Below are 22,500 nucleotides of genomic sequence, written 5' to 3'. Positions count from 1 at the left end.
GATTAAAAAGAATAAAGTGAGAGATGCAGGGTTGGAAAAAAAGGTATGAAGGTAAAATAAATCTTTGAGATGAAAGAAAAGAAAAAAATGAAACGTCTTTTTTTTTTTTTGATGTTGGCGAGAGAGAGAGAGAGAGAGAGAGAGAGAGAGAGAGAGAGAGAGAGAGAGAGAGAGAGAGAGAGAGAGAGAGAGAGAGAGAGAGAGAGAGAGAGAGAGAGAGAGAGAGAGAGAGAGAGAGAGAGAGAGAGAGAGAGAGAGAGAGAGAGAGAGCGCTGTCCATATGAATTAAATTAAAAAAGTTAGCAGCGTAGAGGAGCAGCAACATTAGGTAAAAGTGTAGCCTGCTGCTCCACAATGAGCCAAGCAGGAGTCGTGTGGAGTCTGTAAACCGAGCGATAACAGACTACGATGTTCACAAATGCGCAACTTCCTATTGATATCACTGTGCTTAATTTCTTTCGTATTTATAGCGCTTTACTACACCTCACAGATATCTAAAAATATTGTAAATAAAAAAAAAAAATTGAAGTCTACCATAAGAGACGCATGACATAATTTAATGGGTTCATAAATGCACCGCCGATGTTCATCTTGATATTAGAACGTAAGAACACAAGAAAACAAGGGGAAGTTGCAGGAAGACACCAGGCCTACACTTGGCACTCCCTGTATAAAACACGCCTACCTATTTCTACTTACTATCCCGATCCACAAATTTGTCTAATCTTCTTTGAAAGTTCCCTATTGAGTCAACACGAACAACCTGATAAGTGAATCTATTCCACTCATCTGCCACTATTTGAGAGAACTAATTTTCTTCTATATCTTTTATAAATACAACTTCATCAAACTTGAACCCATTATTTCTTGTCCAGTCCTGATTAATGAGTGAGGACTTTGTTTGTCATCCTAGTTAGAGGTTACTGCCACATAAGATACAGAAATAGTTTAGCTTTGCCTTCCGAGAGATAAAAGCTCAAATAATGTAGATGAGGGAGATGTATAGGCGGCACAGACAGACTGCATACTCGTACCTTTCCCAATGCCGTGAATTGTGACAAGGCTTCCCCGTACACGAAAATTAAATTTCAGCCTACATTCTCAATAGACTTCTGCGGCGAGGAAGAAGAGTAAATTACGGATTCTCATTAACGCGTACATATCCAGATCAGCCTCTGAATCTCGTAAAATTTTCCTTGGCTTTAGATCCTGATGTATGTGATAATGAGAGAGAGAGAGAGAGAGAGAGAGAGAGAGAGAGAGAGAGAGAGAGAGAGAGAGAGAGAGAGAGAGAGAGAGAGAGAGAGAGAGAGAGAGAGAGAGAGAGAGAGAGAAAGGATGAATACATAACTTCCACAGGAGATAAATACATTCATAAATCAAATATCTGCGTAACTATCAGCAACGTAAGTACTGACTACTCATTAGCATATTTAATTTCTTGATATATATTTGAACTTCACAATAATAATTTAGTACTTTCGAGACCTAACGCTGTAATAGTGAAAATATAAGCAAAACTTACGAAAATGTGGGAGTAATTTAAAAAAGTCTTCGGTTTGGACTCGCCTAATCTCGAAGTGTGCTTGGTTCATGCCTACAAGAAGAGACTATAGCAAAATAACGAGGGGAACTGGTCGGGGAGGGGCAGAGGCAGGCGCGGTGACAAGCAGGGAAGGGGAGATGAAGAGAGACGAGTGACGCGGTAAAGGAAGAGAAAACAAGACAGGTGGGGAGGGTAACTCAAATGGAAAGGAAATGGAAAGGAAAGAAATTAAAGGAAGACACATGTTTCCACCTCTTCTGCTTCATCTCTTCTTCCCTCCCTACCGTCACCACCATCACCACCACCACCACCACCACCACCACCACCACCACCTCCTCCTCCTCCTCTTCCTCCTGCTCCCCCACACTTCTCTTCCTCCTCGCCGTCCTTCTTCTGCCTGGAATGGGTCGGAAAAGTGTGAAGAGAAGTTTGAACATAAACTGGACAACAGCACATAAATCTTACTCCTCTCTCTCTCTCTCTCTCTCTCTCTCTCTCTCTCTCTCTCTCTCTCTCTCTCTCTCTCTCTCTCTCTCTCTCTCTCTCTCTCTCTCTCTCTCTCTCTCTCTCTCTCTCTCTCTCTCTCTCTCTCTCTCTCTCTCTCTCTCTCTCTGTGTGTGTGTGTGTGTGTGTGTGTGTGTGTGTGTGTGTGTGTGTGTGTGTGTGTGTGTGTGTGTGTGTGTGTGTGTGTGTCGTTTAATCTCACTTTCTGAATTTTTAACGACTTACGTTTTCCTCTTACTTGTTCTCTCTCTCTCTCTCTCTCTCTCTCTCTCTCTCTCTCTCTCTCTCTCTCTCTCTCTCTCTCTCTCTCTCTCTCTTTCTTTTCCACTCCACTTTTCAACTCCATTTCTTTTCCTTCTTCCGTAACTTCGCCTCGTCTCTTTGCTTTGAACTTACGGAAAATACTGTAATAGAATAATGGCAAGATTCTCAGTTGAATTCACACTCATGATCTTTTTTTTCTTTTTTTTTTTTTTTTTTGGTTACGTTCCCGATTTTTGCTAGTGTGCGTGTGCGTGCGTGCGTGTGTGTGTGTGTGTGTGTGTGTGTGTGTGTGTGTGTGTGTGTGTGTGTGTGTGATTTTGGGTCATCTCAGTGATCGTATATTATCAGTTTCTTTACTTCTTACCCACTTCTTTTTACGGATGTTTCTCTTCTGTACAACTTCTGTACACGCAGGTAACTCATCCACTTTGTTGCTGAGATAGACGGATTGAAAAGATACGAGAAAGAAAAGAAAAGATAACAAAAGAAAAGATAAAGACAGGCAGACAGACAGACAGACTGACAGACAGACAGACAGACAGACAGACAGACAGACAGAAACATACACACACACACACACACACACACACACACACACAGCCAGAAGAGGAGGAAATTTGGTGTTCACATTCATCTCGCAAGCCAACTGTGTGTGTGTGTGTGTGTGTGTGTGTGTGTGTGTGTGTGTGTGTGTGTGTGTATGTGTGTGTGTTTCTTTCATAGCATCACGAAACAACAACGTCAGGTGTAACAAAAAAGAAAGTTAAAAAGGTAGACACACATAATGTAACACACACTAACGACCCACTACCAATTCTTACAAGCGAACCAAAAAACTCAAGACACGAAAGAAGGGTACAAATTAAGGCGCGAATAATGAAAAACCTACACACTACTGAAGGGAAAATGGAGGCTCCCTGTCTTCATTCCTCACGCTTAAAAGTACTTCCATGCCTGTCAAGTCCCTGCAGCTTCTTCTGGGAGGCGAGCGAGCTTACAAATGACTGACCAGAATGGAAGAGGGCTGTTTGCATGAATAGATGGCGTGAGGGCTGCACCCTTTTAAGTTGACGGTCAATAGAATGGCCCCGGACCGTTTGCCTAATGAAGCGACATACATTGTGGAGAAGGGCAGAAGGTCACAGTTCACGCGTACCGAATGGCCTTTAATTGCAGCTGTCACACACGTACCCCGCGTTGTATTTTTCACGGATGCTCTTAGCGGAGTTCGAGTTTCTTGGAAGTACGTGCAGTTACGCTCAATACCAATACTGAATGGGGAGTAATTACTGCTGTTACCCGCCCACGAACTGCACCTCGCATTATAACAAATTATAACATTATAACATTATAACATTATAACATTATATAACATTATAACAAATTAACTGTACCTGGAATTTTCTTGGAAGTTAAGGTGAATAGTCGAGTAAGTTGTTGTATGCTGACTATATTACTGTGTTTGGTGTTTTTTTTTTCTTGGTATCTCGTCGTCTTGTCTATTAAAAACATGTTATTTGTGGATGAATAGTCGAGTAAGTTGTTGTATGCTAACTATATTACTGTGTTTGATGTTTTTTTTTTTTCTTGGTATCTCGTCGTCTTGTCTATTAAAAACATGTTATTTGTGGAGTTTCGTAAAATTACATTACTATCATCTATCTATTTATCTATCATTCATTATTATCGGATCTTACGACAGAGAGAAGAAACAAAACAGCAGTAGTGAAAGCGCTAGGCAGGTTGGTTGATTGATTTTCGGCCATGACTTTCCATTCCCACCAGAGTTCTCCAAACTTTTCACCACACTACCCATTCGACTGTCCCGGCAAGTTACGACTATCTTCTTCCAGACTTTACTTAAACGAGGCATTGCAACTGTCTCTACATTCCTTAGCATCTTCACAGACTCCCTTTATCATCTCATCAGTTCCGTTACCAATATAGACCCATTCAATGAGTCACCACGTCTTGACTGCCACACCTCATACAATTCTCACGATCACCAGGTCTTGCCCACCACACCTGCTTGCCATTTTGAGTCAGTTCTACCACAACATTTTATTCTAATTACCAGATGTGTTTGAAGTTCCAGGAATACATATGTGGAATCCAGACGATATACTTGATTAAACTTTCTTCAGTCATGGATGATCCAGAAACCTTATAATTGCAAGTATTTTTAAGATTACTGGAAATGCCATTATATTACACATCTTTATTTCCTTCTAGTACGTACAAGTTTATCTAACAGGTCACAATTTCTTAATTTACAATGTTCACTGTATAGAAGATAATTGATTACGAACAACAATGGAAAGCTGTCTACATATCTGGTTTGACAAAGACGTAAATTATCACAATCAGAAGCTTATAGTACGTACCGTTTCTTGCGACAATGTTCATTATACGATATTGTATGCAAGGCGAGACGGGATATTGAGGGGGGAGGCGTTATGGAGGTAGCAGAGAGAGAGAGAGAGAGAGAGAGAGAGAGAGAGAGAGAGAGAGAGAGAGAGAGAGAGAGAGAGAGAGAGAGAGAGAGAGAGAGAGAGAGAGAGAGAGAGAGAGAGAGAGAGAGAGAGAGAGAGAGAGAGAGAGAGAGAGAGAGAGAGAGAGAGAGAGAGAGAGAGAGAGAGAGAGAGAGAGAGAGAGAGAGAGAGAGAGAGAGAGAGAGAGAGAGAGAGAGAGAGAGAGAGAGAGAGAGAGAGAGAGAGAGACCAGCAGACCGATCGACAAAAAAAAATAACATCCATCCTCCTCTCTCTCTCTCTCTCTCTCTCTCTCTCTCTCTCTCTCTCTCTCTCTCTCTCTCTCTCTCTCTCTCTCACCAAGAAACAAAAAAAAAAAAAAAGGGAGAACAAGTAAAGACAACAAAACCAAATGACAGCAAAACCAAATACTTCAAAACACTGCAACATTCAAAACACATAAGAGCAATGCAAGAAATCCACCACCATCACCACCAAAAAATCCACCACCACCACCACCACCACCACCACCACCACCAACAACCGAGAACAGACACCCAAGTCCAGCCCAACCAAACACAACTTGCCTTGGACTCCGCCCCCTCCCCCCCGGCAAAGCATAGAGCTATTCAAGACACCCATAGAACAATACGACAGAGGAAAGAGCGAACGGTGGAAGTAAATAAAACAAATCAAGGCGGAATGGGTGAGCAAATTGAAGCACGCAACGAGAGGCAATGCAGCAACAGCACTGGTGAATGGAGACTTCGGGAAGCACCCCCTGCCAGACCTGACCTGCCTGAACGGAAGAAAATTAGTTAGGGAAAAGAAAGGAATAAAAGAATAGGGGAGAGACAGAGAGAGCGAGATGGACAGACACAGAGTGAGAGAGAGAGAGAGAGAGAGAGAGAGAGAGAGAGAGAGAGAGAGTTCACGCAGTTATTGCAAGTCGAGTTGGATGGAAGAGGGGATGAAATTTGGGAGAAAGAGAGACGAAAACGACAACATTTTGTATTGGGAGAAATATGGAGTGTTAAAGCGGGGAGAGGAGTGAAGTAGTCTCGCTATGCTGCTTGGAGGGTCGCAGTGAGAAGTGGCGGAGTAGAGAAGGGCGACTGTTAATAAGTGATGGAGAGGAACGTGTCATTTGCCTTCAGACATGTTTTGATATTCCGGGATAAATTACTGTGTTTGGGTCCTAGGGGAGGGCAGAGAGAGAGAGAGAGAGAGAGAGAGAGAGAGAGAGAGAGAGAGAGAGAGAGAGAGAGAGAGAGAGAGAGAGAGAGAGAGAGAGAGAGTAAATGTAAATAAATTCTGCAGCCGCCTCTCTCTCTCTCTCTCTCTCTCTCTCTCTCTCTCTCTCTCTCTCTCTCTCTCTCTCTCTCTCTCTCTCTGTTTTGTCTATTACGACAATAATTAGTTTTAATTTTGCAATAATTCAACACACTGGCAAAACAAAGATGTGTACCCGGTCCCTCGTGTGTGAATCGTCCAAGAAGCGAGAAGGGCTTGGAGAGGAAAGCGGAACGCAGAATAGCGTAATCTATACAGTTCTCGCCCAAGGGGAGTAAAGGGCTGGTGGGGGGAAGGGAGGGTGAAAGATGAACTATGAATAGTGTAGTCTATACAATTCTTTCCTTGGCAAGTTCGGAGCTAAGCTGAAGCTTGGGAGGTCGTACTTTGGTGACGCCCTACGGTGCCGCCCTTTGGTGACGCCCTTTGGTGACGCCCTACGGTGCCACACTACTGTACCGCCCTTCGGTGCCGCTCTTTGATGACGCCCTACGGTGGCGTCCTACGGTGACCCCCTACGGCGACGCCCTTCGGAATCGCCCTTTAGTGACGCCCTACGGTGCCGCCCAACAGTGCTACCCTACGGTGCCGCCCTACGATGGCTCCCTACGGTGCCGCCCTTTAGTGACGCCCTACGGTGCTGCCCTACTGTGCCGCCCTTTGGTGACGCCCTACGATGCCGCCCTACGATGCCGCCCTACGGTGACTCCCTAGGGTGCCGCCCTTTGGTGACACCATACAGTACTACGTTACGGTGACGCCCTTTGATGAAGGCTTAAGGTGCCGCCCTTTGCTGGCGCCCTACGGTGCCGCCCTTTGGTGACGCTCTACGGTTTTATCCTACAGTGCCCACCTTTGGTAACGCCCTATGGTGACGCCCTACGGTGCCGCTCTACGGTGACGCTTTTTGGAGACGCCCTACAGTGCCGCTTTACAGTGCCACCCTTTGGTGACGCCTTACGGTGACGCTCTTTGGTGCCGACCTTTGATAAGCCCTACATTGCCGCCCTGCAGTCCTACGCTACAGTTCCGCCCTTTGGTGATGCTCTACGGTGCTGCCCTATGGTACCGGATTTTGGTGACGCCCTAAGGCTTACGGTGCTGCCCTTTGGTGATGCCCTACGATGCCGTCCTATAATGCTACGCTACAGTGCCGCCCTACCTTGAAGCCTTTTGGTGACTCCCTATAGTGCCGCCCTACGGTCACTGAAATAAAATGGAGGAAAAAAAAAAAATTGGATTGATATATATATTTTTTTACATCAATATTCTTTTTTCAATATATTCATGATTTAATTTTGTTTTGTCTAAGAGGAAAATTTTTAATTGCAAAAATGTTTCAATTTGTTAAAAAGTGAAAAATACAATAAAAAAAAAAAAAAAATATATATATATATATATATATATATATATATATATATAATAATTGGGGTATGTTCTTTACTTAAAGAAAAACAATTGTACATTGTTAAAATGTTATTTAGAGTTCTTAGGAGTGTGGCATAGATAATAATCATAACTGAAAAAAAAAATATGAAGACAAAAACACTTTCGATTCAATGTAATTTTTATATCAATATTCTTCTAATGTTTCCTAGTTCATCATCTGTAACCTCTGGGGAAAATCTGAATCGGAAAAACTTTCCATTTTTTTCTGCTGGTCCGGAGATTTGTTTAAAAAAAAAAAAAAAAAAAAATCAATTCCAAAAGTTTTATCTGATACAGGGATATGTTCTTTACTTAAAGGAGAACAATTACACATAACTGAAATATTATTTAGAGTTCTTAGGAATGCGGCATAGATAATAAGGTTATTTCACTTTAAAATAAAATGAAGTCACATAAAAAAAAAAAAACTTTTAAATGATATATCAGTAATTGTCTTCTGCTATTGATGATTTAATTATCTGTTGTCTAAGAGTAAAATTTTTAATCGCAAAATTTTTCAATTTTTACCTGATAACTGTGATATGTTCTTTATTTAAAGAAAACAATTGCGCATAGTTAAAATATTATGTAGAGTTCTTAGGAGTGTGATATGGATAATAATCATATTTCACTTAAAAAATAAAGAATATAAAAAACACATTTTCAACTGTTATATAATTTTTATATCAATATTATTCTTCTAATATTCATGATTGAATTATTTATTGTCTAAAAGGAAGATTTTTAATCGCTAATTTAAAAAATTTTTTTGTACAAGTCTGGACCTTTGCTAAAAGGTGAACAAATTTCAATTCAAAAATTTTTACCAGATAATTGGGATATGTTCTTTACTTAAAAAATAAAAAATAAATAGATAAAAACAATTGTACATAATTAAAATATCATTTAGAGTTCGTAGGAGTGAGACATGGGTAATAATCATATTTCACTTAAAAAACTGAAGCCACTTAAAAAACGTACTTTCTCGATTGATATATAACTTTTATTCTTTATATTCTTGTAATATTCGCGATTGAATTATCTGTAACCTTTGAGTAAAATTTTGAGTTGCATATTTTTTTTTATTTTATTTTATTTTTGTACAGGTACTTTGTTGAAGTTAAAAATTTCAATTCTAAAATTTTTATCTGATATTTGGGATATTTTCTTTACCCAGAGGGGGACAACTGTAAGTAGTTAAAATATTATTTAGAGTTCTTAGGAGTGCGGTATAGATAATCTTATTTAACTTAAAAAAAAAAAATGGAGACTAAAAAAATACTTTTTCGTTTGATATACACTTTTCATATCAATATTCTTCTGATATTCATGATTTAATTATCTGTTGTCTAAGAAAAAATTCAATCGCAAATATTTTTTTTCTCTTTTTTTTTTGTTTTGTTTTTGTTCTGGGTACAGGTCCGGATCTTTGTTAGAGTGAAAAATTTTCAATTCAAATATTTTTACCTGGCAACTGGGACATGTTCTTTACACAAAGAAAAAAAAAACAATTGTACATATCTGAAATAATATTTTGAGTTCTTAGGAATGCGGCAGGGAAAATAATCATATTTCACTTAAAAAAAAAAAATTGATGGATACATAATTTTCATATCAATATTCTTGTTCTAATATTCATAGTTTATCTATTTGTTTTCTAAGAGGAAAATTTTTAATCGCAAAAAAACTTTCATTATTTTATACAGGTCAGGGCCTTTGTTGAAAAAGTAAAAAAAAAATTCAATTACAAAATTTCTATCTGACAACAATGATACGTTAATTACTTAAGGAAGAACCATTTTATGTCTGAAACATTTTTTTTTTCGAATTCTTAAGAGTTGTGCATAAAGAATAACCATTTTTCAGTTTTAGAATACACACACACACACACACACACACACACACACACACACACACACACACACACACACACAGTTTATTCGTTGATAAATACTTTTTATATCAATATTCTTCTACATTTCATAATTTATCAATGCGCTTTTCCACTCCCTCCTGCCATATATCTTCCTGAAATTCCCCCATTACTCCTAGATCTCTCTAATTCAGGTTTCTCCATCACCATCCCCCTCTTCTGTTACCTCCTCATGTCTCCTTTTCTTTTTCTGTCCTCTCTCTGTTTGTCTTCGTTCGTCTATCTGTTTGTTCTGTCTGTAATTTTGACTTTATTTGCCTATCTGTTTCCATCCCCCTCTCTCTCTCTCTCTCTCTCTCTCTCTCTCTCTCTCTCTCTCTCTCTCTCTCTCTCTCTCTCTCTCTCTCTCTAACCTCAGTCTTTTCTTTTCTTTTTCCTTTTACTCCTTCAATCTTGCCCTTATTTCCTTGCCTTCTATTCAAATGGATTTCCTTTCATTGCCTTAGAATCTCTCTCTCTCTCTCTCTCTCTCTCTCTCTCTCTCTCTCTCTCTCTCTCTCTCTCTCTCTCTCTCTCTCTCAGTAGTAGTCAGCGAAATTAAGGCAGAGAGCTAAGGTGGGAAGTACAAGAGACGAGAAGAGAACCCTTTTGCATGAAGTCTTTCTAAGCAGCCCCTTTGTCAGCCTTCGCCATCCCCCCCCAAGTGCCTTTGTTCTTGCCCCGTCAGCCGTAAGCGTTCCAAGTCTTACTCCACCGTCTCACGTCCTCAAAAAGTGCAGCTCCACGCCCTTGTGACTCCCGCAAAAACGTCCAATTACACGCCCTTATGGATCTTTAAAAATCCACTTCCTCGTCTTTGATTAAAAAAAAAAGTAATATTCTATGCTCTTATTGGCCCTCCCCCACCAAAAAAAAAAAAAATAAATAAATAAAATAAAATAAATAAATAAAAATAAATAAATAAATAAATAAATAATACATTTTACGCAGTTATGATCCAAAAAGTTCCATTATACGCTCATGGATTAAAAAACAATTATAACCACTAGTCTCTATCATCCAAAAGTACTTATTCAGGCTCTTGCTCTTAAACGTTCTATTCCACATTGTTGTGACCCAAAAAGTTCAATTATACGTTAAAGATCCAAAAAGTACTATTCCATGTTTTTATTAGCTGTTGTGATTTAAAAATAGTAATAATTCACGGTCTTGTGGCCCAAAAATGTTCTATTCCTAGTCTATGATTCCTAAAAAAGTAGAATTTCACTTTCTCATGGACCAAAAACAATCCAGCTACTTGTCTTTATGATCCAAGACAGTACCAATTCACGCTCTTATGGCACAAAAATGTTCTAATCGCTTTTGTGACCTTGAAAAATAGTGACCCAACAAACAGACTTCAGAAAAGCTGAATCTTTTGTAGCTTCTGTATATTCACGATTTCATTCCTTTAGTGTCACGGATTAGCTTTTATCTTATTGAATCCCTCCCATTTTGTTTTTCTTTTTCGTTCTGTGTGTTGTATGCTTTCATCACTTATTTTCTATTCTTCCTGATTTATTCTCTATTTCTTTTATTACCACAGTCGTGAAAAATCAAATGAAATAACAGAAAAATGAAAAAAAAAATTCTGTCATCGATTATTTTAAACGCCGGAAATTTCTTTCTTCATTTTCTCCATTCTTTAGAAAGCAACAATTTATTACTTATTTCTTTATTCTTCTGCTGTTCTGCATTGTTTTCTGCCATCATAAAAAAAAAAAAAAGACAGGGAAAGACCAATATATATATATATATATATATATATATATATATATATATATATATATATATATATATATATATATATATATATATATATATATATACGATATATATATATAAGACAGCCATTTTATATATATATATATATATATATATATATATATATATATATATATATATATATATATATATATATATATATATATATATATATATATATATATATATATATATATATATATATATATATATATATATATATATATATATAACAGAGCCATTTTATGCTTCACCAATAGAAATTATGAACTGCTACAAAAGTGACACTCATTCATCAATAATTCGCCCTCATCCTTCATTTGAATGTCACGAGCCCTTGCTGGTGCATCGTGCCCACCTGTGTGTTATTGAACGGTACAAGCATAGAATAGACCCAGTAATCATGTTATTGTTAGTGCCGAGTCATTAGGGAGCTTAAGAAAGAAGACAGGACAAATTTATGGATCACGATGATAAGTGAAAATGGGCAGGTGTATTTTCATAAAGGAACTGACACGTGCGGCTTCTTGCAGCTTCCATTTTTTTTCTTGTTTTTTTCCTTTATGTATTTTTTTCGCCTCAACCCGCCCACGTCATAGTCAGTGAGCGACTATCTGGGCAGGATGTGAGTTCGCTAGTCACGGAAAAAAGGTGAGTGGGGACGAACGCACACCAGCCTGCCCAACACATAGTCCTCCGATGAGCAGCGCCGGACACAGGCGGAGGAATACAGAGTAATGGTGTCCTATTGTGCAGTAATTACGCAAGACCTGCAATGCCTATGCTATGGCAGCTTTATTAGATTTTATACACAGACAGATTCTTATACTGGGGCGTGGTGTTGTAAAAAGGCGCTGGGTGTCTATTTTTTTTTTTTTTTTTTGAGAGAGAGAGAGAGAGAGAGAGAGAGAGAGAGAGAGAGAGAGAGAGAGAGAGAGAGAGAGAGAGAGAGAGAGAGAGAGAGAGAGAGAGAGAGAGAGAGAGAGAGAGAGAGACCCATTCCATTCTGCACACTAGATAACTAAGAACATACACTTCAACAACTACATCGTTTGAAGTACCGCCAGTCACCGCCGCTAATGGATGGACGAGAGGCCAGCTGCGGTGCGGCAACACAACTCAGGCATGGCTTTCCAACATGAAGTGAGCCGCGGGGACTTTCACGTACTCCTCGCAAGTGCAATACCATCCCGAACACTCACATACAGCATAGTACAATGTGAACAAGCAGCGATATGTAAGCCTGACTAGTTCACGCAGAGGAGTTCTAGAGTCTACGAGTGAAAGGGATGAAAGACTGTGAATTCTGGTTAACTCTTGCATTAGGGAGGTGGACAGAATGTAAATGACAGAAAGTAGAAAGTCTCGTCAGGATGTTTGGTAGTGGTAGTCAGTGTATGGGTATGATCACTGTTAATTATTGCATATCCCTTAACATCATACTGTCTTTTGGCTGCTTCGGTTAGTGTTTGTCACAAGAATCATCAGTCTGCATCTTTGTCTTCTACGTCTTCTGTTGTAATCACCCCACGTGTCTTCCTGTTTTCCTTCAGTGCATCTACCGTTATTTTCCCAGCATACACATTTGTAACATTTATTATTAAGAATCAAATAACTAAACCAAAATTAATCTACTCTGTTTTATTCCTCCCTCCCTGTCTCCTTCTCTATTGTTATCCTCTTCTCTCCCTGTTTTCGATCTTTATTCGGCGCAGTGCTTTTTATCATCACCCTTTGCTTCTAACATCGCGCACACACACAATTCTGTCCTCTCCTTTCCTTCAAAACCCGCCACAACACTCCTATCTCTTGCCATTAGTGTCTCATGCACGTCCCATCCATCTAAGCCCACTTTTCCAACCTTCTTTTTTGTTAACGTACTTTATTCACGACTAGTTTTGTGGTTCCTTCCGTGCTCTCAAGTTTCTCATATATTTCTCTCTCTCTCTCTCTCTCTCTCTCTCTCTCTCTCTCTCTCTCTCTCTCTCTCTCTCTCTCTCTCTCTCTCTCTCTGTGTGTGTGTGTGTGTGTGTGTGTAATGAAAGGTTTTCCGGATGTTAGTGTGTGCCTTTCATCTACATTCCTGGAAACTCCCCCTATTACGTGCCCCAAACTTTATTTTCCCTCGCAGCACAGAATGCGTGTCAAGGTGTCAAAATGAACTGAGGTGCGGTTGCCGGCCGTGAGAAATTTCATATCCTTTTGTAAATTGCAAAAATCTGAAGACTTTTTTTTAAATTGTTGATTTCCGGATGTGTGTGTGTGTGTGTGTGTGTGTGTGTGTGTGTGTGTGTGTGTGTGTGTGTGTGTGTGTGTGTGTGTGTGTGTGTGTGTGTGTGTGTGTGTGTGTGTGTGTGTGTGTGTGTGTGTGTGTGTGTGTGTATGTGTGTGTGAACAAATGAATGAAAAGAACGTGTAATCAGTTAAGGAAAAACAAAAGACATTCACAGGTGTACTATTTACAAATATCTAAAAGTATATTCTTATATGAAATTAAATGTACAATCTTCTTTACACATATCTAAATACACTGGATGAATTGAAGCTGTTGGTTGAGATGGTGGCGATGAGGAATGTTGGTGGAATGTACAGGAGGGAGAGGAAGAGGTAGAGGTGATAGTGGGAATACAAGAGGGAGCAGGAGACGGAGGTGAGTGCTGGTGAGAGGTGTATTGTAGTGACGAAAAGCGATGATAGTGGTGATGGTGAGAACTATTAGAGGGAAAGCCGAGAGTGGGAAGCGATGGCGGTACAAGTTTTAGGGGAGTTTGAACTCTGGAGTACACTAGAACAGTACGTAATTCCCTCACATATTCCGTACATATTCCCTCACAAATACCGCGCTCAGTAACTAGAGAGCGTACAAGGCAAATGGACGACGGGAGTAAAATCTGAATACCCTATAATGAACGCATATTGCTTTGTCCCTCCACCATCTAACCTCAGTTTTTTTTTTTTTTCTTTTCCTCTTCCAATCTTATCCTTATTTCCTTGCCTTCTATTCAACTCCCTTTTCTTTCATTGCCCTAAAGTCAATCAGTCTCTCTCTCTCTCTCTCTCTCTCTCTCTCTCTCTCTCTCTCTCTCTCTCTCTCTCTCTCTCTGAAGTAGTCAACGAAATTAAGACAGCATCAGACGCAGGTTGGAGCCACGTGAGCTAAATGTATCGTGGACGTATTTGCCCCCAGCCTGCAGCACAACACGCAGGCTGTGCCGATAACGAATGCAGCTCCCACACGAGGAACCAACGAAAAAGGCGATATTTACAACTCCGCCACCCCAGACCTTCCCACGCCTCCCGGGTCGCGCCTTTTCTTCTTCCTTCGTGCCTAGGAGACAACTGCTGTGTGTGTGTGTGTGTGTGTGTTGGTGGTGAGAGAGAGAGAGAGAGAGAGAGAGAGAGAGAGAGAGAGAGAGAGAGAGAGAGAGAGAGAGAGAGAGAGAGAGAGAGAGAGAGAGAGAGAGAGAGAGAGAGAGAGAGAGAGAGAGAGAGAGAGAGAGAGAGAGAGAGAGAGAGAGAGAGAGAGAGAGACAACAGTAAGTGCCTTTATTATTCACTTTTCTTACTTAACCACTGTGACGAAAATCAGCAGAGTGTTTGAAGCAGGCTCTGTCAAAGAATGTTCCCAATTTATCAGTTTGTTAGAGAGTTATTCCCGAAAAACGAAGTAACACGGCCTCTGAAAACCCATAAGAGAAAATCAGTTACACCTTGTTGCTTTTCGCTGAGTCGTGTGTACTGCTGGTAATGTTCTTAACGAGACAAGAGGGTGAATCAGATCCTCAGCAGGGTTGGAAATTGTTTTTTTTTTTTTTCATTCAACCCATTTTTTTTTTTTTTTGGCGGGGAGGGGTTTATTGGGTTTTAGAGTTTTATTTATTTTTTGTTTATTCCTCATATTTATATGTAAATCAGTTTAAATAAACAACTGAAAAGTAATCTAGAGTGAAACGAAAGGGTTGAAAGGTTTTTCATGTACGAGGGGGACTGGCCAAGAGTAATAAAAATATAATAAAAAAAAAGGCCCACTGAGGTGCCAGTCCCCGAACAGAGGCGAAAGTGGTGGTCAGAAATTACAGGATAAGTGTCTTGAAACCTCCCTCTTGAAAGAGTTCAAATCATAGGAAGGTAGAAATACAGAAACAAGCAGGGAATTCCAGAGTTTACCAGAGAAAGGAATGAATGATTGAGAATACTGGTTAACTTTCCATTAGAGAGTTAGCCAGAATAGGGGTGAGAGAAAAAAGAGGAGGCCGCGGGAGGAGAGGAGGCATGCAGTTAGCAAGATCAAAAGAACATTTGGAATGAAAATAGCGGTAGAAGATAGCAAGATATACAACATCGCGGCGATGAGAGAGAGGCTGAAGACAGTCAGTTAGAGGAGAGGAGTTGATGAAACGAAAAGCTTTTGATTCCACTCTGGCTAAAAGAGCAGTATGAGTGGAACCCGCACATATATGTGAAGCATACTCCATACATGGACGGATAAGGCCCCTGTACAGAGTTAGCAGCTGGAAGGGGTGAAAAAAATGGCGGAGACGTCTCAGAGCGCCTAATTTCACAGAATCTGTTTTAGCAAGAGATAAGTTTTAGGTAAGTAAAGGACAGACCGGGGATGTTCAGTGTAGAAGAGGGGCACAGTTTAGTGTAATGAGAGAAAAGGGGATAGTTATCTGAAAGGTTGTGTGGAGTTGATAGATGGAGGAATTGAGTTTTTGAGGCACTGAACAATGCTAAGTTTGCTCTGTCCCAATCAGAAATTTTAGAGGGATCAGAAGTCAGGCGTTCTGTGGCTCCCCTGTGAGAATTGTTTACTTCCTGAAGGGTTGGACGTCTACGAAAAGATGTGGGAAAGTGCTGGGTGGTATCATCAGCGTAGGAGTGGATAGAACATGAACTTTGGTTTAGAAGACCATTGATGAATAGGAAGAGAATATGTGACAGGACAGAACCCTGAGGAATGCCACTGTTAATAGATTTAGAAGAACAGTGACCGTCTACTACAGCAGCAAAAGAATGGTCAGAAAGGAAACTTGAGATGAAGTTACAGAGAGAGGGATAGAAGCCGTAGGAGGGTAGTTTAGAAATCAAAACTTATTGCCAGACTTTGTTAAAAGCTTTTGGTATATCTAAAGCAACAGCAAAAGTTTCTCCAAAATTTCTAAATGATGATGACCAAGACTCATTAAAAGGAAAGCCAGATCACCAGTGGCCTTGATGGAACCCATACTCGCAATCAGATAGAAGGTTGAGAAGTGATTAAGATTCTTCCTGCTGAGGATAGATTCAAAACTTTGGAGAGTCAGAAAACTAAAGCAATAGGACGGTACTTTGAGGGACTAGAATGGTCACCATTTAGACTGAATTTAGGAAATCTTATAGTAAAGAAGGAAAGGTAGATGTTGATAGAGTTGAAAGAGTTTGACTAATCAAGGTGCAACAAGCCTTCCGAGGGTTTAGGCCAGCGAGGGAATGGCAAACATCACTGCGAAGTATCTTAATGGGTAGCATGAAGTAGTCAGAGGGTAGAGGAGAGGGGGAACAAGCCCTGAATCATCCAAGGTAGAATTTTTAGTGAAGGTTTGACGTAATAGTTCAACTTGAGAAATAGATGAGATGGCAGTGGTGCCATCAGGTATAAATAAAGGAAAGGGAGTTATTGGAGATGTTTTTGGATAAGTGCCAGAAGTCACGTGGGGAGTTAAATCTTGAAAGATTTTAACACTTTCTATTTATCAATGAAGAACAGACACTTGTTTAGATTATGCTGATACAGGTTGGTCCGGTTGGACAAAGCCTGTGTTAACTTGTATTATACAGGAAATGAACGGGTTAGGCTTGACTACTTTTACATTTTTTCTTATGCAAATGTACGTATATAGACCTTATTTATCAATATGATACAGAAATAAATTTTGATATGTAAAATATGTAAAATATTTTGATATGTAATTTTTTTTTTTTTTTTGGGGGGGGTGGGGGGTTATGCTAACCCTGGCCCACAGGTGCTTACTAGATGCGGCTGTTGTGTTACGGTTGTGTGAAAAGTATAGTGACCAGAGAACTACCACAACTACTACTACTACTACTACTACTACCACTACTACTACCACTACAAGGGAGGGGAGAGCAAGAGGGACACGGGAGGCAGGTAAGGAAGGGTCAGGTAAGATGGGAAGAGTTCACAGTTCACAGGATAGAGTTAATGATCCGCTGAGTTCCCTCACATCATTTTCCTTCCTTCCTTTTTTTTTTTTTTTCCAGACGCCATTATCATTCATTCATTCTCTCTCTCTCTCTCTCTCTCTCTCTCTCTCTCTCTCTCTCTCTCTCTCTCTCTCTCTCTCTCTCTCTCTCTCTCTCTCATTCTTTCATCGGATTAATGCAAGTTTTTTTTTAGTTTTCTTATTTGGTCATCATTCTCCTCCACAAGTGTTTCATGAATGATGGCACAATCTCTCTCTCTCTCTCTCTCTCTCTCTCTCTCTCTCTCTCTCTCTCTCTCTCTCTCTCTCTCTCTCTCTCTCTCTCTCTTCCGGCCATGTTTCAGAATTTCGCTCATTCCACGTTCCTTTTTGCATAACATTTTTTTTTTCCTCCAGTCTTGTAATTTAGTTTTGTGATTTAGCGCTTCGATGACTTTTACGTAAACTAGTGAGTGCATCTTATGATAAATTATTCTCTCTCTCTCTCTCTCTCTCTCTCTCTCTCTCTCTCTCTCTCTCTCTCTCTCTCTCTCTCTCTCTCTCTCTCTTGCCCCCTTGCAGTCAATTTTTACTTATGCATTCTTCAATTACAAGCTCCAGGAGGGTTAGAAGGAAGGATGGAAGGTGGACAGGACTGCGGAAGGAAAGCGGGAGAAAACCAATGGGCGGACGAAAAAAAAAAAGGACAAGGAAACAAAGAAAGGTAAGAATGAGAGGGAGAGCGAAGGAGAAAAAGAAAACCATGAAAGGAAGGGAAGTAAAGCATCTGAAATTGGGTCAGAGAGAAGGAGAGGATAAATAAAGAAGGAAGGAAGGGAGAGAGGAAGAAAAAGTTGAGAAGGAAGGAAGGGAAGCTGGAAGGGAAAGACGCAGGAAGGTAATAGGAAGGTAGGAAAGGATAGATGGAGGGGAATAAAAAGGGGGGAGAAGGGAGGGAAGTAAGGAGGGATGGTGGGGGAGAGACAAGAGGAAATGGGAAGGATAAATGGATGGATGGATGGATCGATGGAGAAGGGAAGAGAATGGGAGAGAAAAAAGAGGAACGAGAATGCATGGAGGAAGAAAAGGAGAAAAGGAAAGAGAAACACGAAGGAAAGTTTGTGAGAAGAGAAAAGGGGGAAAGAGAAAAGGGGAAGGAGTGGAGAGTGAGTGATAGAGTGGAAAGGAAAGAGGAGGAAAGAAGAGAAAAGGGAAAGACTGGGAAAGGAGAGAAAAGAGAATAGGAGGAAAGGAGATGAAAGGGAAGAGGGGAAGGTGGCATGGGGAAGGGATAGAAGGGGAAAAGGAAGGGAGAGAAGGGAAAAGGGTAAGGGAGAGGAGGTGATAAGGGGAAGGGACAGATAAAGGTGGAAAGAGGAAGAGAGATGAAGGGAAGGGAGAGGAGGATGTAAAGGTATGGAAAATGAAGGGAAGGGGAAGGGAGATGAAGGGGGAAGGGGACAGGATGGAGGGCCGGATCACGGATTGCTGGGAGGGTAAAACCAGGCACTGTTTTGGCGCCGCCCATCTGGCTGTGTCGTACAAATGCCAGATCTGGTATGGAATGGCAAAAGGTTGAAGTGGTTGGGCAGGCGGGCGGGCGGGCGGGCAGGCTGGCGGGCGGGCGGGCGGGCGGGCAGGCTGGCTGGCGAGGATTGTGTTGAAGTGGGTGGTGGAGTTGGGCTGTGGGTTGTGGGTTGTGGGTTGTGGGGTTCGTTGGGTGGGTGGTGGTGGTGGTGGTGGTGGTGGTGGTAGGCAGGTCGTTCTGGCCTCAGACTAACCAATCCCTGCTCACGTCTATCCGTTAATCCATCTATTTATGATTTTTCTACGACTGAATTTTTATTTCGAGTTTACCTTTTTTTTACCTCTTTCATACTACGGCTGACAATTTTCTTTCCCGTTTTTTTTTTTAATTACGACCGGCACTTTTTCTTCTCTTATTCATTACAGCTGGCCATTTTTTACTTCCCCCTTTTTTAAGCGACTTGCATGTTTTCTTTCATGCGAGGAGGGGCGGCTGGCTGGATGGGCTGGCTGGCTATAGAGGGAAAGCTTCCACGCACGCCACCTGCCGACTCGTATCTAGTACCTGCTCTCTCTCCTCTCTCGTCCCTTCCCATTACACTCACGTCTGGTTTGCAATGCGTGTTTATCTTCGTCCATTTTTTTTTTTCAGTCTCTTAATTACGCGTTAGGTTAGGTTAGGTTTTCTCTTGATTTACGATACGGAGGGACAACATGAGATTAAAATTTTGAGGTAGAAGGCTTTTTAGGTAAAGGACAGTGACAGGTCAGGTGAGGGGTGTGTTTGAATATGTGGCAGCAATGCAGGTGTGCGGGTATCAACTCTTTGAATATTATAAGTTCTCAATCTCGTGAATGAATAACAATAATGCTAAAATAATATACAAATAAAAAAGGAAAGGCGAGCGCACACACACACACACACACACACACACACACACACAATTAAGGTAAATTTGCCATATTCTTTAGTGCTGATTTTGCCTAACGTATCAGACACTGGAAAAAACGAGAGAGAGAGAGAGAGAGAGAGAGAGAGAGAGAGAGAGAGAGAGAGAGAGAGAGAGAGAGAGAGAGAGAGAGAGAGAGAGAGAGAGAGAGAGAAAGGTTGGGGTGGGGGGGAGGATACATACATTACGCTAGAATTTATTTAGTTGGCCATATTATGTACGCATTATAAGTTACACAAGTTGCAGCAAGGCTGGTCCATTAAGCCGGAGCTTTTATGGGACCCCCAAAAAATTGCACCATGAAGAATCACAGCAAGGGATCAGGTCACCAGTACCGATATAAATAAACAAGTAAACAAATAATCAATAGAAATAAAACAAATGCCACAGTAAATCAATAATTAAATAAAAAAAATACAGTAATAAAAAAAATAGGACAATAGAACTCTTTTATATGAATACGAAAAAAAAAAATAATTAAAAACTTACAGAAAAAAATCACACATTTCATGATAACTGACTTAATCGGATGTTTTAATAGAAAAATTTGCGGAAAAAAATCCTCGCAAAAATATAAAGAAAAAAGAAAAAAAGAAAAAGAAAAGAAAGAATGAAAGAAAAAAAAAAAGGCTAAGTAAACAAATAACTGCATACACATATAATCAACTATTCTTATACATATTATTTAATTATTTCAGTCAAAGTATTGTACGCAGCACTCTTATTGGTAAAAACAGTGAATGCATTAAGAAAAAAAAATTACAGTTAATCAAAACGAAATGAAGAACGATAAAAATATAAATATAAACATATAATTAAGAATCCTCGTTATAATTGTTGTATAAATCTTGCGCAGAGAGAGAGAGAGAGAGGAGAGAGTGATGAGAGAGGAGAAGAGAGAGAGAGAGAGAGAGAGAGAGAGAGAGAGAGAGAGAGAGAGAGAGAGAGAGAGAGAGAGAGATTAACCATAATATTTTTCCCGTTTCCTGACAGACAAGTAAACAGATATATGGATAAACAGAGCAGACAGACAAACAGGACAAAATAGACAGACAGAAGCAGGTAGATAGACAACCGGACAAGACAGAGGGACAAACAAACAAATGAACAGACAGAATCATACCACACACACACACACACACACACACACAGACAAGACAGACAGACAGACAGACAGACAGAGAGAGAGAGAGAGAGAGAGAGAGAGAGAGAGAGAGAGAGAGAGAGAGAGAGAGAGAGAGAGAGAGAGAGAGAGAGAGAGAGAGAGAGAGAGAGAGAGAGAGAGAGAGAGAGAGAGAGAGAGAGAGAGAGAGGCAGACAGACAGACAGACATACTAAGAAAAAAAAAAAAAAAAAAAAACGTCTTGACACAAAGGTTCCCCTGAAACGAGGAAAACAGTGGCGAACCAATCACGCCTGAGGGCACGGCTGGTAACGTGGCAGAGAGACTGTTACCGGCCCCGCGTCACTCTAACCTGAACGATGTGTGTGTCTGGAGGGGGCGGGGGGAGGAGAAGTAGAGGCAGGTTGGGGAGAGTACGAGTATGTACGTAAGTGGGTGATTGGAAGAGGCAGGAAGTGACTGGAAGAGGTCTGGCTGATTAAAGACTACCGAGGGAGGCTGGCGGCTTCCTCACAATGGTTGGGGGACATAAATTTTCCCTGGAAAGGAGACTAATCTTGCAGCGACAGAAGATGACGCGGGACCTCATATTAGCTCTGGCTCGAGGGAAGGAATGGAGAGGGTGAGGGAAGGAGGCGGAGAGAGGGTAAAGGGGTGGCCGGAGGAAAAGGTGATTAAAGAGAGAGAGAGAGAGAGAGAGAGAGAGAGAGAGAGAGAGAGAGAGAGAGAGAGAGAGAGAGAGAGAGAGAGAGAGAGAGAGAGAGAGAGAGAGAGTGAGAGAGAGAGAGAGAGAGAGAGAGAGAGAGAGAGAGAGAGAGAGAGAGAGAGAGAGAGAGAGAGAGGAGGGGGGGGGGGAAAGGGGGAGGGAAGAGTAGGAAAAAGAGCAGAAATAAAAGTGTTCCTAAAAAAGTGTATGTACGTATGAGGGGGAAAAAGACTGAGCGAGGTGGAAGAGGGGTACGTAAAATGGGAAAAAAATAATAACATAAAAAGGAAATATAACCCCAAAAATACTCAAACCAAATACAATTTTTCAAAGAGTAGCTGACGGGAATCGTTCGTTTCATTCAGTTTTTTTTTTTCATATATGGTACAAATTGTTCACTGCCAACGTTATGTACAGTTGTCCGTAGTATCGTGACGTCATCTTCTTCTGTATGTTTAAAATATATTAGGTACGTTAAGATTTTATCACGTTATTTACTTGGGGTAACGCCAGGCAAAGAATTCTCAAAGTGTAATTACTGTTCTGAGTCTATCTACGTTTAGTTGTCTCCCCCAAAAAAATTATAACTTGTTGTAGAAGTATTTGCAAGGTGAAAGTACTACAAGCCACGTGAAGTTGAAAGTGAGATTCATGGCGATGGAAAGAAGGTGAAAGAAAGAAAAATTGTTGGCGGTAAGACACTGAAGGATACGGAGCAAAATTCCTTCTCCACCTTCATCATCATCTTTTCTTTTTTTCTTTATTTTCTTTAGTATTGTTATTAAACCTTCTTTAGTATTGTTATTAAACCTATGTACAGTTATCCC

At 40.6% G+C, this 22,500-nt stretch overlaps 1 protein-coding gene across 2 annotated transcripts in view; it reads right to left on the bottom strand.

Moving 5' to 3' along the window:
• Positions 1 to 22,500, bottom strand: part of LOC135110372 (S-phase kinase-associated protein 1) — a 125,138-nt gene that overhangs the window by 23,118 nt on the left and 79,520 nt on the right. Inside the window, exon 3 of one of the 2 annotated variants that reach the window (XM_064022646.1) lies at positions 7,241 to 7,284. The exons of the other annotated variant lie outside the window; for it this stretch is intronic. The gene's annotated coding sequence lies outside the window, so the exon portion shown is untranslated. The remainder of the gene's footprint in view (positions 1 to 7,240; positions 7,285 to 22,500) is intronic. 2 annotated transcript variants of the gene reach the window in all.

This window comes from Scylla paramamosain, chromosome 2 (genome assembly GCF_035594125.1).
Source record: "Scylla paramamosain isolate STU-SP2022 chromosome 2, ASM3559412v1, whole genome shotgun sequence".
NCBI classification, from domain to species: domain Eukaryota; kingdom Metazoa; phylum Arthropoda; class Malacostraca; order Decapoda; family Portunidae; genus Scylla; species Scylla paramamosain.
The sequence above is the reverse complement of the archived record's forward strand: the minus strand, read 5'-3'. Positions and strand labels throughout refer to the sequence as shown.